Source organism: Dama dama, chromosome X (assembly GCF_033118175.1).
Source record: "Dama dama isolate Ldn47 chromosome X, ASM3311817v1, whole genome shotgun sequence".
Lineage (NCBI taxonomy): Eukaryota > Metazoa > Chordata > Mammalia > Artiodactyla > Cervidae > Dama > Dama dama.
The window spans coordinates 94,424,431-94,444,316 of record NC_083714.1 but is presented as its reverse complement, the minus strand read 5'-3'; positions in this window follow the sequence as shown (position 1 = coordinate 94,444,316).

The window sequence follows — 19,886 nt, the reverse complement described above, 5'->3', positions numbered from 1 at the left end:
ACACCTTTCTGCTTTTCCCTAGACTAGAGTATTGATTAGGGAGTGCCTCAGACATGACTTTCTTGGGCTGTCCTCGAGATTAATTTAGCAGCAGAAGAGAGCAGACTATGTAACCAGATGTAAGAACTTACTTTATGCTGAGGGAAAAATTTAAAAGAAAACATCATATAATTTTTTTTTTTTTAAGAAACATTCATTTTGCTTGAAACGTCTTTCGACGGGGCTTCAGTTCTCACAACGACACTTGGCCTCCACTGGGCAGCAGAACCAGCCCCAGGCGCTAGTGTTCTATTCTCTTTTTGTAATCTTGGAATCTTTTGTTGCTCTAAATACAATTAAAAATGGCAGAAACTTGTTTGTTGGAATACATGTGTGACTCTGGGTTTGTCTCTGTCTCTGCTTTCACAAATGTCATCCATTGTGTAAAATACTGCCTTGCTGGCCTGCCAGCTAAAACTTGGCCACAGCCCCTGTTGTGGCTGCAGGCTCAAGTTATTGTTAACAAAGAGACCCAAGAAAAGCTGCTAATGTCCTCTTATCACCATTGTTAATTTGTTAAAACATAAAACAATCTAAAATTTCAGATGAATGTCATCAGAGTTCTTTTAATTAGCTCTTTTTATTGGCTGTCTTTATTGAAGTCGAGTTGGTATCATGCCCAGTGACTTTTTAATGCTACTTTGATTTTCATATATTTTTAAAAATCTTTGCACAGGGGTTATAAATTTGTCCTGCTTTGGCCTTTAGCATAATTTGACCTGGGACCACCAAAATATCAAAGGGTCTGTGCTAGCAAGCACAGATGGACACTGGCTGCCCATTACAACATCTCATCAAAAAACCTGAGTTTGTCAGGAGAAAGCTACACAAAACCCAGTTGTTCACCCTCATCTTCGTGGGAGCATAAAATGAGTGGAGGCTTCACAGCCCAGTTCTTGCCAAGCTTCAGATTAAGCTGGGCATGTTCACATCCTCAGTGGTTTTCAGGGCCAATATCGTCCTTGACCACCAACATAAAATCTGATCCAGCCTTCTTTAGGGTTTACAAAAGTTCAAGCAAAGCCCCCTCCCATCTCCTCTCAGTGTGAATACTTAATGAGATCCTACATTGAACTCCAGGCTTGAGATACAGGCCATCAATGAAGTGTGACAGATGTGTTAAGGAATAATTGGAATAATCTCAGTGTCCTCACATATAATAGGAGTTATCACAGTGCCTCTTTACTAGTCCAGTTTGGGGATTCAGTAAAAATGTATATGATCCAACTGGTGGGCTTATTGCTGTGGCTTTGATCCCTGCTAAAATGCCAGAACCCCTGAGAGGGATCTTACATTGAGCCATGTTTATCATTACCTCACAGTAGATGTATTTCTCAGACTTTTATGCAGAGCAATGCTTGATGGAGAGGAGAAGAAAACAAGAGCTTCTTAGGATGTGTATTTGTTTGTGTGTGTCTAAGTAAAGAGAGAGAATATGAATGTTTGTGGGTTGTGTGTAGAAGTCAGAGTCTGCCACCTGAAGAGTTCCCATCTGACCATTGCTTAGTTTCTCTTCTCTTGGATCTACAGAGAATAACCTAACAGCCACGCTACCTGGTTTCATTGACCACTTAGCTCATGATACAGTAGTTATCATCATCATAGATTTTCCAAAATTAGAATGGCACAGAGGTCAGGGGTAAAAGGACACCTAGTGGATTAAAAAGAGCCTGGAGGCAGGAGTCTTATATGTGACTTAATCATGATCATATAGTGTATAGCTAGGATTCTGGCCTGCTGATTCACTATATGATACCGGGCAACCCTCTGCCCTTTTATGTACCTTAGTTTTCTCATCTATAAAATGAATGTGCCTGAAGATATGAAATAGAACTAGAAGAGATGGAGAGCCCCTTCCAGTGTGGATACTACAGTTATTGCAAACTACAGCAACACTTTAAAAAATTGTAACATAAAGGGGAAAGCAAAGGGCCTTTTATTATCCCTAGAACACATAGTTTTGTAACTAGAATTCCAATGTTTGTACTCAATAAAAATTTACCAAACACCTGGGGCAGGGGGTCAAAACAAAAATTGAATCCTGTGTAATAGATGCTGTCAACCCCCTTGATGGATGGGGATACTACTCAAAAGTAAAATAATTTGTTTACCATTTAGATGATCTCATAAATAGCAGAGATAAGTAGGAGTTAAGCCACAGTCCATGCTTTCAGTGAGTTTACAGTCTATTAAATGCCTTAGACCAGGCCAGTCCGTGACTTCAACCCATCACATCCATCCCAAACCCTCCCACATCTACCCTCCAAACAATATTGGACTAACCCCTGATTTGTAATTGTTGCCTTTTAGAGCTAGAAGGGATCTTAGATAGCATCTAGCCCAAATTTTACATTCTTCACATGAGGAAGTCCAGGCACAAAACTGTGGCAAAGGACTAGCTCTAGCACACCCAGCTCACAGCCCCTTCATGTGCCTGCAGGCACATCCCCTTGCATACTGGTTCAGAGCTTTGGTTAAAGAGTCTCCACTTCTCATCTGTGGTTCCCATGTATACAGCCCAAGGATCTCTACTCCAACTGCAGTACCTACTTTACTGACTGTCAGAGGTTTTCTTCATATCACTGCAGGAGAGAGTGAGATGAGAGAATTACTGGGGGAGCTGGAATAGGAACTATGGAAGCAGTGAGAAACATTCAAAAGACACACTGAAGTATGAAAACCTAGTTTTCTTAGTTAATAGGCAGATGCCTATTCTAACCCTCAGATTCTTCTGCCACCATTTTTCAGGACACAACTTCCCCTCTTCCTTCAACTTCTTTCTCAAGGTGCTTCAAGCAAGGAGAAGACCATTTGCAGAACTTCGAGTCCCAATCAGCAAAACTACCCAAAAAACTGACTTAAGTCAGACTCTATGCAAATAGTCCCCCAGTCCACATTGGGGCACTTCAAATCTAACACCAAAAAAGAGGTCAACAGAGCAGAAAGGTACTGTGGGTGTCACATCATTTACCACCTGGGCAGAGATACTTGTCCCCAAAGGAAACAAGTCCTGATGGCTTAAACACAGTGCCAAGAGTTGATAATTTCAAATGTGTTATGAGAGAATCCCACCACCTCAAAAGACTCCTGGGACTCTTCACAAGGGACAATATACAGTTATATTTATATGATACATTTTTTCTTTCATTTATTCAACAATCATTTGTTTGTTTAACCACTATGTAATAGACATGGGGACAAACTAGACATGGTCTCTGTCCTCATGGAACTTCTAGTCTAGTAGGACAGACAGACACAGACAATTGTAATGAATGCTATGGTAAGAGAAGGTATGCTAAGGTATGCAATATTCTGTTGGGGTGCAGAAGAAGGGTGCCTGGCCAAGTCTAGTGGGAAGATCAGGGAAGACTTCTTAGAGAAGTCCAGGCTGTGATTCAAGTTCAATGAAGAAAGGGTTGAAGGGGAGAAAGGGGCATTCCTTCTCAGGCAAGAGACAGCAACCTTGCAAGGGAAAAGACAAATAGTCTAGCCTGAGTGAAAAGTTTGAAAAAGAGGGTGATTGTGAGAGAAGAGAATAGAGAAAGAGGCAAATGCAAAAGTCAGTGAGTGCCCATGTGTCACACTGAAGAGTTGAGCCTTTATTTCAAGATTAAAGGAGAGCTATAGAAATCCTTGCCACCATTTCAGTTCCCAGACAAATGATTTCATCTGTTCCTCATAACATCCTGAATTCAGGCCAACCAGAGATCAAGCCCATTTTGCAGATAGGAAAACTGAAACTCAGAACAGTGATGTGATTGGCCCAAAGGCTGTTCCTGAATAATTAACAATCCTAAGTCTGAACTGGAAGCCCCGAATCTCCTGATTTCCAGTTTTAGGCTCCTCAAATTAGAACAATCTATCAAAACCCTGGACCTGGCATAACTCTTGGAATGTACTCAACAGTCTCTGTGGTGAGAGTATGCACTGTTTACTATGCCATCTATACCTGCCATGGCTTTCCCGCGTGCATGCTAAGTCGCTTGAGTTGTGTCCAACTCTCTGCAACCCTATGGACTGTAGCCTGCCAGACTCCTCTGTCCACGGGATTCTCCCGGCAGGAATACTAGAGTGAGTTGTCATTTCCCCCTCCAGGTGATCTTCCCGACCCGGAGATCAAACCCATGCCTCTTACATCTCCTGCATTGGCAGGCGGGTTCTTTACCACTAGCACCACCTGGGAAGCCATGGTCTTCCTGAGGTGACACTCACTGGCACGAGTTTCCAAGATTGCAGACAAGACATCCCAGAGAGGATTATCAGCAGTTTCATAAGGGATAGTGGATGCTGTGGGAAGCCTGCCAATTTGGTGCTCTATGGATGTGGGATCTCATTCATTCATCCAAATAGGAATGTCAGAGAACATGCTGGAGAAAAATATATAACATTTCACCTTCCTAGAGGTGATGATATCTGACTCAGGCTTTGAACAATGACATAAAAATTCACAGGAGGAAATGCACCTGAGCAGTCAGGAAAGAATATACAGCTTCTGCTTTGGAACAAAGCAAAAGGAACTAGTAAGAAGTAATAGTTGGAAATGAATCTGAGCAAAGGTTCCATTGTGAAAAGCCTGCATGTGCTGCAAAGAAATGAAATTTCTTTTGTAGGCCAGTCATTCTCAGTTGAGACATGTGAAAGATAATGGCCACATGTGTGACATTCTCTCAAGGAAGCCTCCAGGATTATATGCAATACCTGATACATAGCTATCATTTAGTCCCTTTCTCTCCCACTTAAGAAAGCAAATATGAATACAAGTGAGATTGACAATATTGAAGGGAAAATCTTGAACTTCCTATAGTATAGCTATGAAAAAATTCTACCAGTTTCAGTGCTTAAGATATTATCAACATGCTACTTATCAACATGCTAATAAGTAATGAGAGAACACCAGTTGAGATAACTAAGCATTTTTTAACAAAGCTATAACATACTTAGTTTCAGGAGTTGAAACCTATGTTAAACCATATTGTATAAGAATACAATAAAAGGTGACACAGAGATTGACTCAAGAGAATAGTGGTAGTAGTAGTAGTGGTAAATGTATTGAGCATACACTATGTGAAAAGAAGTGCTAAAGCAAAGATCTTTATATTGTGTCTTACATTAACACTATGAGTTGAGCACAATTATTCCCATAATATAAATGAAGAAACTGAGTCCCTGACCCAAATTATTTCTGGCTCAGACCCAAGATTAATTCTAATAAATTAATTCTTTATTAATTATTTATTAATTAAATAATTAAATTAAAATTCTAATAAAACCTGAATTCTAAAGTACATTTGTTGTCAAAGTCTACAGTTTTGATCACTGCCATATAGTTTACTTGTTTTATTTTTTTGTGATTTTCTCAGTCTTTGCATAGAGACCCAAAGAACTGAAAGCAGGCTGCATTATAGATATGAATAAGGAAAGAACAAACAGAATTGTCTTTACAACTACACATTTCAGGAGTAAAAGTGTTGTCTGGTATGAGCCCATGATTTCTTCAGAGCAGCTACCTACTCCCCAAACTTTAAATGAGTACTTTTGGGAGGAAAGGTTGTCTTATCCAGCCCTACCATCTCCCAAATGTCTTTCAAAGCCTCTTGCTTTCATTTCTGTCTCTGGTTAGAGATCGCTGGAGTACAGCAATTCACTGGGTGTCCACAAAACCTATGAGCATATTCGTCTGTAAAGGCATAAAGGCATTGGATAAGAAATCAGAATACCAGCTTCTGCCATTAACCAGCAGGTGAACTTTAGCAGTCTTCTCCTCAGTATCCCCATCTGTAAAGCAAGGGAGATAAAGACTAGGCTGGTTTCTTCTCTTATATGCCTTCTTAGATTCTGTGAAAGTTTTGACTAAAACCAGAATTTTGTCAATCTGGGAATTTCCAACTTTATCTCACTCCAATGCCTATAATCTTATTCCTATATTTTAGAATTTCTACCATAGAAAAAGCTTATAGTTTTGCTGGACTTGCAAATGTCCAGTCATCAGCATCTTTGGGAACACACTCAGTATTACATTGCTTGTGTTCCACAACAGCCTCCACCCTACAGCGTGCCACCTTGCCTAATACACCTGCCAGTCTCAGTGATAGTACATTTCTACTAATACTTCTTGGGTCATTCTGTACCTGGACAATTTTTATATGGACCAGAGACTCTAATAGATATATCTCTTATCAAGAATAAACATGGGCAGTTGTGATCGTTTGGGGAGTCTCTGAGGTGGAGGTGGTATGGACTTTATTAATGGTTCAGGTCAGAAACCAGTATATAGGCAATGCCATTGTTGTTGTTCAGTCACTAAGTCATTTCCAACTCTTTTGAGACCCCACAGACTATATAGCCTACCAGGCTCATCTGTCCATGGAATTTCCCAAGCAAGAATACTGGAGTGGGTTTCCATTTCCTTCTCCCACAGATCTTCCCAACCCAGGGATCGAACCTGTCTCTCCTGCATTGGCAGGCAGATTCTTTACCACTGAGCCACCTGGGAGACCCTAGGCAATGCCATTATATAAGCACTAATGGACAAGAGACCAGATCAATATCTTCCTTTTGGGAATAGAGCAATATATTCTATTAGTCTTCATTTTTGTGGTTCCCTTCATGTGAAATGATAGCCTTCTTTTCTGCCTAAGTTAATCTTTCTTACCCATTAAGGGCTCAGCTCAAAAGCCAAATCTAGTATGTTTTCCTGATTTCCTCAGTGGGGAATCAGTTCTCTCTCCTTTTAACTTTCAACCTCCTTCCCCTAAGCCCACACTATTACTTTGGCTTGCACTTAGTTGTAACAATAGCAATCCATTGTCATTTAAATAGTGCTTTATCCCTAAGAGAACTTTGATATCAGCTATCTCATTGGACACTCACATGAACCCTATAAGGAAAGTGCAGCAGGAATTATTAATATTCCAATTAAATATGTGACAGGAAGAAAGCATTATTATTTTAGAAGCTGGCTAGAGACTTTTTATTTCTAGCAGTGTGTTTTACTAGATACCCTGAATGACCCTCCCAATGAAAGCAATTAAAATATAAGTTAAAATATAAAACAATATTTTAAAATAATATTTTAAAATTCACTTTTAAATTAGTATGATAATAGAAAAAAATCCACGGTCAAAAAGGAAGTTAAAGCAGGAACTCTGGAAGTAATTGAGTATCAAAGCCAAATTTGAATTTCTACATTGATGACTGTAAGAGGTGAGGAAAATGAGATAAAGGCTAGAGCTTGCCCAAGATGAGGAGTGTTATAGAAGACTTCCACAAAGGCTGGTATTATCAAAGGCTATATTCTCAATGTGAAGAATTAAATCTGCTTCACAGAAGGAGATAGCAAGTGAAAAAGTGAAGAAAAATTAAACCTGTTTCACAGAAGGAGATAGCAAGGAAATTTGTTTGGCTTGACCTTAGCACTGGGTGGAGGAGAAAGATAAACCTCTTATGAGAATTTATAACTATAAGTGACCTTCATAAAGTTTTTAGTCCTAATTCAAGATACTAATGACATCTGAAAAACCGAAAGATGAGATCCCAGATTGGTAGTTCTTACAGATGATTGGCACAAGCAAATCCTCTGTAGAAGAATGCAACTTTCATTTAAGCCTCAAAAATTTCTATGTATAAAATTCCAAAGAAAATGAACATCTCACAGTCAAAATTTACAAAATATACAAAGAAACAAGACACCCTGTGTAACAACCTTCAGAAACAACAAATATCATAATCAGACCCACAGACCATAAAATATAAAACCATCACATTTAGAATATAAAATTTACTTTACTTAAAATGATTAAATGTCTTTATAAAATAGTTAACATAGAAGGAAGGAAGAACAAAGTATGAAGAAAAAAAAGCATATTAGAAAAAGAATAAAACATAATCTTTCAAACTAAAAAATAGAATAGTGGAATTAAATATATACTGAGAAATTATATATATATATATATATATATATATATATATACACACACACACACACACAGCTAAAGAAAGAATTAAGGAAATGGAAGATGGATGCAAACAAATTATCCATAATATGGATAATTATTTTTATTTTCCATAAAAAATGGAAAATATGAGAAGTTAGGAGATAAGAAGGTAGTGCAGATAAACCTAGTATATATCTAACTAGATCTAATATCGGAGAAGGCAATGGCAACCCACTCCAGTACTCTTGCCTGGAAAATGTCATGGATGGAGGAGCCTGGTAGGCTGCAGTCCATGGGACCGCTACAAGTCAGACACGACTGAGCGACTTCACTTTCACTTTTCACTGTCACGCTTTGGAGAAGGAAGTGGCAACCCACTCCACTGTTCTTGCCTGGAGAATCCCAGGGACGGGGAAACCTGGTGGGCTGCCGTCTATGGGGTCGCACGGAGTCAGACACTACTGGAGCGACTTAGCAGCAGCAGCAGCAGCAGATCTAATATATATATCTAACTAGACTTCCAGGGCACAATCATGGAGCAGGAAAAAGGCAACATTCAAAGACAAAATAACTGAGAATTTGTCAACATTGTTGAAAGACATTCATCTTTAAGACCTACAATCCTGACAAATCCCAAGCTAGACAAATAAAAGAAATTCACACTAGACACATCACAGAGATATTAATATAGAATGCTAAAGAAAAAGAATATTACAAAATCAGTCAGTGAGGAGGGGAAAACTTGAACAAAATATTAAAAATAAATTATATTAATGCATCAGTAATAATAATAGTAGCAGAAGAGAATGGTAAATGACTTTTGATATACTGAGAGAATTCTCTACCCAGCAGAACTATCATTCAAGTTAAAATAAAAATGTTTTAAATCAGATCTTCCATAAAGGCAATTCTAAGTGATGTACTTCAGATATTTGAAAAAAGATCTTAGATAGAAGATCTGAGACCCTAGAGTTAATAGTGAGCAAAGGTATTCATAAACGTTGATAAATCTAAACACACACTGACTATAAGCAAAATATACTGTGATTTCTATCTAATATTGTGAGAAAAGAGCAAGATAGAGAAAAGAGCAAGATAGAATTAAATAATTTGAAAACTGCCTATATATTGATCAGGAGCTATTACAATTATAGAAGTTAAGTCCTTAATTTGCTAAGAAAGAAGATAAAGATACTCACTAATCTTATTTTTATCCAGTTATTTTATTTTTCCAATTTTATTGAGATATAATTTATACACAGCATTCTGTAAGCATATGATATACAGTGTAATGACTTGAGTTTCATATATTGTGAAATGGTTAACACAGTAAGTTTAGTTAAGATCCATCATCTCATATAGAAACTAAAAAATGCTTTTTCCTTTATGTGGTGAGAACTCTTAAGGTCTACTCCCTTAACAATTTTCAAATATGCCAAATGGTAATCTTACTATAGTCATAGTATAGTCATACATCCCCAGTACTTATTTATCTTATAACTGGAAGTTTATATAGTTTGAACACCTCCATCCAATTTCCCTGCCCCTCACCTCCTGCCTCTGGTAACCACAAATTTGATTTCTTAGAGTTTGGTTGTTTTTTGTTTTACTGTCTTGTTTTTGTTTCTTGTTTTGTTTTATTTACATTCCACATATAAGTGACATGTATTTGTCTTTGTCTGACTGATTTCAGTTAGCATAATGCCCTCAAGGTCCATTCATGTTGTCACAAAAGGCGGGATTTTCTGTAGCTGCATAACATTCCATTCCATTATATATACCACAACTTTTTAATCAATTTATCTGTCAACAAATAGTTAAGTTTATCCATATTTTAGCTATTCTAAACAATGCCTCTATGAGTGTGAGGGTGCAGATATCTCTTCAACATAGTGTTTTGGGATATATCACCACATGCAGAATTGTTGGACCATCTGATAATGCTACCTTTAATTTTTTGAGAAATCCCCATACTATTTTTAATGTTTTGTATATTGTATTGTTTTCTTTATTTCTTTTCCAGATTTGTTGTTAGTGTATAGAAATTCTGATTTTTATATGCTAATTTTATATCCAAGACTTCTCTAGTGGCTTAGATGGTAAAGCGTCTGCCTACAATGAGGGAGACCCAGGTTCGATCCCCGGGTGGGGAAGATCCTCTGAAGAAGGAAATGGCAACCCACTCCAGTACTCTTGCCTGGAAAATCTCATGGGAGGAGCCTGGTAGGCTACAATCCATGGGGTCGCAAAGAGTCAGACACGACTGAGCAACTTGTTGTTAGTGTATAGAAATTCTGATTTTTATATGCTAATTCTATATCCTGCAACTTTATTGAACTTGATCAGATACAATAGCTTTCTGTTGCAGTTTTTAGGGTTTTCTATATAGAAAATCAGGTCATTTACAAATAGAGACAATTTTACTTCTTCATTTCCAATTCAGATGCCTTTTCTTTCTTTTTGTTGCCTGACTGCTCTGGTTAGGACTTCTAGTGCTATGTTGAAAAGTGGTGGTGACAGCAGGTACCTTTGTCTCATTCCTGATCTTAGAGGAAAAGTTTTCAACCTTTCATCACTGAGTAAAATATTAGCTGTGGGCTTGTCATATATAGCCTTTATTATGTTGAGGTATGTTTCTTCTATATCTAATTTATTAAGAGCTTTTATCATGAATGGATGCTGAATTTTGCTCCTTAACTTTAGACTTTATTAAGTCAAATATCTACATAATATTTTTGAAAATAATAATCAGAAAGTTTGATGGTCACAGAATGGAAAATATACACTAGGCAAATACCAACCAGAGAAATCTTATTTATTTATATTACAGATAGACAAAATTACATGACAAAAGCATTACTACAAATAGATACATTTGTATTGATAAAAAGTCCAGTTTACCAGGAAGATGGCATCATTTAAAATTTGTATGCCTCTCACAAAAAGGCCTCATAAGGCAAAATGTGAAATCACAGAGTTAAAAGTCTTAATATACAGTAGGTGATTTTAGCATATTTCAGCCATAAATTGACAGATTAAAGAGACTAAAACATAATAAAGATAATAATTAGGGTAAGTTTTGAGCACAAAATTAAACAAAAAGATTTTTGGTCATGTGTAGAGCTTTAGACTCAACATTGGGAACTGTATATTCTTTTCAAGCACATGTAAAACATTTTTGAAAATAGTCCATGGGCTAAGCCAAGGGTCAGGAAACCATAGCCTTTTGGTGAAAATCAGCCTGCTGTATGATTGTTTTTTTCTTGTTTAATAGCTTTATTGAGATACAACTTACATACCACACATTTCTCTCATATAATTCAGTAGATTTAATAGATTCACTGAGTTGTGCATCCATTGACACAATTATGAAACAATTTCATTGCACCAAAGGAAGTCCCATACCTCTTAGCTATCATCATCTGATCTCCCCATACCCTGTCCCTCCAGCCTAAGCAGCCAATAATCTACTTTCTCTCTTTGTAGATTCACCTACTCTGTACATTCTATATAAATGGAATCATAAAGTGTTTGTCCTTTGTGACTGACTTCTTTCACTTAGCTTAATGTTTTTAAAGTTCATCCATATCGAAGAGGGTATCAATACATTATTTGTTTTATTGTTAATAGGATTTCAATACATGGACAAACTGCAGTTTGTTTATTCATTCATCAGCTGATGGATAATTGGCCTGTGTATACTTTTCGTCAGCTATGATGAATGCTAACAACTTTTATGTATAAGATTTTGTGTGGACATCTGCTTTCATTTCTCTTGAGTATATACCTATATGTGAAATTGCTAAATCACATGGCAACTCTTTGTCTAAAATTTTGAGGAACTGCCAGCCTATTTTCCATAGTTGCTGCAACAATTCACATTTCCACCAACAGTGTATAAGGGTTCCAAATTCTCTATATCCTCACCAGCACCCATTGCCCCCCCTTTTTTTAATCATTGCCATTTTGGTGGGTACGGAGTAGTAGCTCATGGTTTTGATTTGAATTTCCTTGATGGTTAATGGTATTGGCCATCTTTTCGTGTGCTTGTTGTCCATTTGTACATATTCTTTTGAGAAACATTCATTCAAATCATCTGCCCATTTCAAACTGACATGTCTTTTTATTATTGAATTGTAACATCCTTTATATATTCTAGATATAAGGCCCTTATCAAATATATGATTTGCAAAAATTTCCCCTTATCCTGTAGAATGTCTTTTCACTTTCTTGATAGTGTCCCTAAAATGCAAAAGTTCATTGTGATAATATCCACTTTATTACTTCTTTTGTTGCTTTTGCCTTTGACATCAAATCTAAGGTATCATCACCCTAATTCATGGTCACAAAGATTTATGCTTATCATTTCTTTTAAGAATTTTACAGTTTGAACGGTTAAATTTAAGTCTTTGAGTTAATTTTTATGCATAGTGTGAGGTGGAAGTCCAATTTCATTATTTTGTATGTGGACATCTGGGTGTCCCAGCACCGTTTCCTGCAAAGATTATTTTTCCCCATTACATTTACTTAGCACCCTTGTCAAAAATCAACTGAAAATATATGTAAAGGTTTATTTCTTGATTCTCAATTCTATCCCATAGCTCTATATGTCTGTCCTTAAGCAAATACTATATTCTCTTGTTTACTGCCACCACATTATATCACCATATGAATGAAAATCCTACAACATGCCTTCTGTCAAAATCCCCTTAATGACTCACTTTCCACCCATTTCTTCTCTAGGGCTCAGGATGAGATATGCCCACATGGCAAATTAATTTAGTTGGTTCCAGGTCCTCATTCATTTTCATTATCCTTCCTTCTCTCTAATTTTATCTTTCATTCTGTCTTTGTCTCTTTTTCCTATCTGTCTTTTTCCCTCTCAGTTGTCCCACCTATCTCCTTCCCTCTTTTTGCTCCCTTTTCCTTTATTTTTTCTTATCTATCTTTTTTCTCTCTCTATTGTTTTCCTTTCTCTTGATGTGTTTTTCTTTCTCATTTTACTGTCCCATTCTGCTTTCCCCGTTCAATCTTACTCTCTCTCCAATCTCAATCTCTCTCTTCCCCTAGTCTTCAGCTGTGAGCTCTCCTAGGTCCTGTCTTTTAGAATCTTGCCAATTCCTGCTAGGTGCCTGTGCAAAACCATCCAAAGAATGTAGTTAGCTTTGAATTGTATTAGGGCCAATCTCTACATCAAAGAGATCTCAAACATTGCTCCAAGTATTTCAATTTAGCAAATATTTATAGAGAAACCACATATATCAGACATTATGCTCAGTTTCATTATGCATAATTTCATTGACTCTTCACATCAAATTTGCAAAGAAATAAGGAGCTATTATCCTCACATTACAGACAAGGAATCTGAAGTGAGAGTTGAAGTTCACTGAAGAAAAGAGGCATGACAAGAATTGCATATGAGAATGAAAATTTGTGTCTGGTTCCATAATCCATGTTATTTTCACTGTGCTGGGCTGGGAATGATCACTATCTATCTCCAAGAGTTAAAACCGAGAGTAGCAGTAGAGCATAAGTGTAAAGATAGGTTGGAAGGGATAGGAATAGCCAGGTGTTATATAAGCCCTAGCTCCCATCCTGCCCAATTTTCCAACGAAATTTTTCACATTCTTGACTTCATTCTCAGACCTCTTACTGCCACAAGTCCTTAACCAGTCTTGATCAAGGGAGAAAGAGTCTTAGAATTTTTATTCCCTTCAGTGAATGCAGCCTGGAAAGAAGTTACACTCCTCAAACTGAGACCTGACATTGGGTTACTATGTTATATCTACCACTTCCACTAGTCTTTTGCTGCTAATTGAATTTGACACTTGGTGGGTGAGGAGTAAGACAGAAGCACCTGTGTAACCCTTAAGATTAAGTATTCTGTCCCCTTACCTCATGCTTGTCCAATGCATAATCTTGGCCTCTTGCCTGGTTGTCTTGCTTCATGCATCTATAGGCCTGGGACTCTGAACACATGGTCATAGGTACCTCCCAATCCAGCCTTCCTCTTCTTAGGGTAGTTTTCACTCCTGTGCCTTCCATTCCTCCCATCTGTTACCCACAGCCAGATCTTACATCACTTATCATGCAAGATGTGTAGTAGTCTACAATACTTCCCTGCATTGTCTTGTCCTGACCAGGCTACCTGTGTATACTGGGCCCTAAAATTGCAGTCAAGATAGTCTTCCCCTAGGTTATCTTCTTCCCACCAGGCCCACATCACCAAGGTCTTGGGGACCCTGGAACTCTTGCGACTAAGTCATGAAGAAATCAGCCTTAAATGAAGGTCTGAGCCTGATTTCCTCCCCCACCACATTATCTTGCTTCTACAGCCACAAACCAGACTGGAATTAATTAGGTAGTACATGTTTTTCAGGTACAGCATAACCTTTCCATGGGAAACTCTGACTGACAGATTCTAATTTATAAGCTTTATTCTGGTGCATAGGCAAACACTGCCATGCTCAGATTGTATCTTTTGAAGGTTATAGCATTTAGATCCTAAAGCTCTTAATTTTATTGGAAATGGGAGAAAAAATGTCATACAAATATTTCATTTTGAAGCATAATGATTTCAACACACACCTCTTACTGCAGTAATTGCCACCCACCCATTTGCATCATAATTTCATAGTCAGTTATAGAAGGGCCCAATTCCCTCTTATGTCTGTTTTTGGTGTCTTAAAGCAACAGAAGTGGGCTTCCTCTACCCCATGATAGTTTTCAGAATATTAGCTTCCCTGTATACACATGGACTGGGTGTGAGGGAATTCCTTTTGATGCAAGTTTAGCATTTCAGTATATTAAGTGTAAACTGGAGTATCCTTCCAAATATACTGTAGCCGTTGAAACTTATTCCTGGGTTAGAGTTCCCTGGCAGGCTAGCTGGCAGAAGCGCTTTGATCATTCCATCCTAGATGAAGTAAATGTTTCTTAGAAGGCAAAGAAGAAAGAGAAACCAACAAGCAGAAGGGCACAGAGAGTTTGGAACTAAGAGAGCTGAAGGGAGAGAGCTTGGAATCCTAAGGGGGCCACTGGACAGAAAACTCCAGTGAGAAAGGCTGAAAAGTGAGATTAGGGGCAAAGACTATGCTGGTTAAAGCAGGAATGATATGAGAATGGAATAGGAAGTAGTGGAGCAGATGTCTGGGTAAAACATGATTCAAGAGAAAAGGCTGGAACAAGCAAACTGGAAATGATAAAATAGAAATCAGAGTTGGAAGAGCTGCCTGAGGAGCAGTTCTAGCCAAAATTCTGGTGGTGGCATTCAAACCTACAATGAGTAGCCATATTTCTTGGAAGATGACAGGGGAAGAGTGAACCACTCAACTAGAGGTTAGTTTTTAATAGTCAGAAGTTTGGCTTGAACTTTTTATCAGAGTGTATACACGTGTCACTACAGTGGCAGAATTTGTCCTTGTCAGTCCAAGAGGGCCTGTATTTGCCCACCAAAACTTTGGCCAAAGGGGAGGTTGTAAATAATGACTTAAGAAGCCAACTGTTGAAGAGAAAAGGGTTGGAGATGCCTTTCCTACCTTTTAATCCCATATGGAGTCTTCTCTTAGGCACCCCTTCTCTTCTTCTCCCCAAGAAGTCTTCATTATAGTCAGACATACCCATCTTCCAGTCCCCGTTCCATCACCAGATGACAGTGAATGAGTTACTTTATCAGCCTTAGTTTCCCTTTCTGGAAACTAAAAATAATATCACAATGTTATCACTGAGGTTTCTCAGTGTTAAGTGAATTTAATGCAACCCTCTCTCCTGCTGACCAGGAGAGGGCAGTACAATAAATCCCAAGATTATAACACCTCTTATCCTTTGCTGGTGGGTGGTCTGGGCTTTGGGTCAAATTGTTCTTCTATTGGACAAGTGGAGCAAAGGTCTGGTAACCCTTGCCACATTGAAGATAGGGTGGATGTTAGGATGATATGGGATTCTCAGACAAGAATACTGGAGTGGATTACTGTGCCCTTAGCCTAGACTTTAGTAAATATGGGAGAGGGCACTAGAATTTGTAGAATGCTGAGCATATTCTGAACATAGCCAAATACATTACATTTATTATCTCATTTAATCTGTGCAAAGGTCTTTCAGTTCAGTTTCAATTTCAGTTTATATCACTTTCAGTTCAGCTCAGTCACTCAGTCATGTCCAACTCTGCAAGCCATGGACTGAAGCATGCCAGGCTTCCCTGTCTATCATCAACTCCTGGAGCTTGCTCAAACTTATGTCCATCGAGTCGGTGATGCCATCCAACCATCTCATCCTCTGTCATAATCACTTTACAGATGAGAAAACTATGGCAGATAGGAACGTGATAAACTTATGAAAAGTCACATAGTTAAGAAGTAACAGAGTCAAGATTTTGGCTTTCTGACTTCAAATCCAATGCCTTTGCCACTGTGAACACCTCTGGGAAAGCCTAACCTTCAGTTTCTGCTTCAGTCAAGCCTATATAGCAAAAAGACCCCTTCTGATTTCATATATTCATAGGCCATCACTTATGGTGGAGATGAGGAGACAATTACAGATAACTTTCACTCACACTAAGCATTCTTTTAGTTTTCATGCCTCAGCTTAGATAATCAGGGAGCAGGTACTGATAACTCCTATTTTCACTGTTATTCCATAGATCTCTCAGCTTCTCAGTATCTGCTTGAATAAGCTGCCTTCCCTGACCTGGCCCAGATGCCATGGTCCAGAATCCTCTTTCTTATTCCCATCCGGATGCCACTATCCCTGGTAAGACCAACTGTCACTCTTATTCTTCATCTAGAGAACCCTGTTAGGCAGACAGGCAGAAGCACCCTGATTGTTCCAGTCTGGATGGAGTAAATGCTTCCTGGAAGGAAAGAAACCTTAGTCTTATACCCACGGATACCAGAAATGAAGCCTAAAGTTCTACCTCCTGTGCCCTTCATTGTTTTCCGTGTATGAAGTTAGAGTTTCTAATAAGGTAGGCCACCAAAGTTGACTAATTTCTGCCATTTGACTCTGGCTTGGCCCAAACTAGCACCTTGGAAGAATGGTGAACCAGCCATGCCTGAGAGCTCAGTCACAGCTGCTCTGGGAGCCCACAGCTTGTGTCTGGCCCATTCCCTATCCCTGCAGTTTTATTAGCTTCATTTTTTTATGTGCTTTTTAACTTCCTGAATGCAGCCAAAACCAACATCAAATAACTTCAAGGAACACAAGTTCATGATTTCTCAAACCCCTAGTGCTTAGCCCCCCAAGTCACTTAGAGGCAGGGTGGGCAGAATGCACCACAGTTTTCCCCTTGCCTGTCTTTTCAGAGGGTGGAGAAGACTGCTGCTGTTCTGTGAGCTATTCTCAGACACTGCCGCCTCAGAACTCACTGTGAGAGACGGTTTCGGGTCACCATAACCCAAAGAGCAGAAGAAGGGAAAGGGAGGGGGGAGAAAACCCAGCCAGCAAGCAATCCTCAGATTCCAGCCTCCCTGAGTCCATGAGTACTGGGCCTAATGGTCCTGGCCAGTGCCTGCTGGGAGGGACAGTTGGAGAAACCAACCCCCTGCCTGTTTGCCTCCTTGCCTTACTCACTGCTTTTCTTCCTTTCTCCTATTTCCTTCCAGGGCCAGCTAGGAACTAGCATTCCAGCAGGCCTCCCAGATGGCTTCAAATCCCAGCCACACCAAGGGATTCACCAGTCCCTTCCCTTGAACTCTTAGTTAGTGAAGCCAAGAACTGCAGACAGGTCTGGGAAGTTTCCCATCCCTGCAAACTTGGCACTAGGCCTGAAATCAGATGCAGAAGCCAAGCTGCCTGTGTTAAAGGAGTTCCTCAGCCTAAACAAATTTAGAAAACAAGTTCATATTATGGCTTTCCTGACGACTGCTGTTAGGAGGTATAGGCAGGACTCTTGGATTGACTGGACAGAGCTTGGGCCTTTTAGTAGATCCATGTGTTCTAGTCCTGAGTATGTATACAAAGAATGAAACATTCTTTGCCTTCCTTGGTCTCAGAATCTCCCAGAAACATAGCAACTTCCTTTGATCATATTCTCTTGAAGTGGAAACTTTCTAATTTTTAAAAATACATTAATATTTTGATATTTTGCTTGCTAAGACTTTGATGAAGAGATTTTTTGAAATAGCAATGTAAAGCAAGGTCATATGACAAAAGAAAGGCAATTCTAGAACTTTTGTTATATGCTTGTTCCCTTAGCAAACAAGGACTTAGGCCCTGCTTCTGTGCCCCACTACCCCATTAGAATCTGCCTAAATTTTTGCTGATCTCATCTGCAATGTGGACAGAAGGTCTCTAGATAACTTACTACCTTAACATTCTATTATTATTTAGCCTCTGCGTTTTCTTTCTTGCCCTTCTTAATGAGAATATTTAATAGTTTAATATTTTCCTCTGTGCATAATTATGAATATATATATTTATAGAACCTCCATCTCTATCTATCTATCTTTCTATCTATTTATCTACTTACCTACCTACCTACTTACTTATCTGTGTTAAGCATAGCATCTAGTATATGAGTTTCTTAAAAAAACTGGGGCTTCCCTAATAGTTCAACTGGTAAAGAATCCACCTGCAATGCAGAAGACCCCATTTTGATTCCTGGGTTGGGAAGATCCACTGTAGAAGGGAAAGGCTGCCCACTTCAGTACTGGGTTCCCTGGTGGCTCAGTTGGTAAAAAATCTGCCTGCAATGCGGGAGACCTGGGTTCAGTCCCTGGATTGGGAAGATCTCCTGGAGAAAGGAAAGGCTACCCACTCCAATATTCTGACCTGGAGAATTCCATGGACTGTATAGTCCATGGGGTCACAAAGAGTCGGACAAGACTCAGAGACTTTCTGTTTCTTACAATTAACTAGATGACAATTCTTATTTTGATTGTAATCACTTTTTTTGTGGGCCCTTTTTAATAAAATAAGCTGAAAATGTAGGTTAATCTAGAGACAGATCAGATAATACAGAAATTCTTATTCAGATCCCCTATTTCCACACCCCCCCCCCCCCCACCCAGCACTGAGAAGTCAGAGACAGGGAAAGAGAAACTTGAAGGAAGCTCCAGGCAGTCTTGTTGCCTCTCACACAGCAGGGAGAAAGGCAAGAGAGGAAGCATTTGGGGTACCTTCCCATCTATTTCTCTTCATTTATCAGGTTATATCAGAAGTTCCCAAGCTTTCTTGATTACCAATGCCCTTAGCATATCATTATTTTTTTTCCATAGTGTCTGTTAGCCAAAAGAATTATCCAATAGTCCCATTTATTAGATAGTCAAGTTCAAACAAGTCAAAAAGTGTTCATGCCCTAATAACTTAGAGCTACTTGGAAATGATACACATACATTAAAAGAAAAATATTAACACACATGTTAATGTACAGGAATATATAATTTTATTTCATTTTAAATAATCATATTTTGGGCAGTGTATAACTTCTCAGATCCTTGAATCAGATTGGATATCACTACTTCCATTCCCTGTTCCATAAGGATTTTCACACAGTACTTGATTTTATCATGACAGCCATGAAAAGGAATGCTGCACAATAAAATGCTGAAATTTTTTAAATACCTCAAGCTAGTAGATTGCAAGATGTCTTAAAGATGTCAAGTACTACTGGGTTTCCCTCAAAAAATTAAAATATGTTACATGCCCTTGTGAGTTTACTGTGGTACCCTGAAGAACCTCAATTAATAATTTAGGAACCCCATCATTATACATTCTTGGGCCTTCTTGGTTGTAACTGCCTCGTTTCCCCATCCATTGGCCAAAATGTCTCTTCTTAGTTCTGTTTCCCCAGCATGCCCTTTGTTGTAATTGCAATCCGAGATAAAATAAAAAGTAGGTCTATATCATCAATAAAATTGCCGCTGAAGATATGGTCCATTTGCCCCTTCCACTGCATTGAGCTGGGGAGATTTTTTT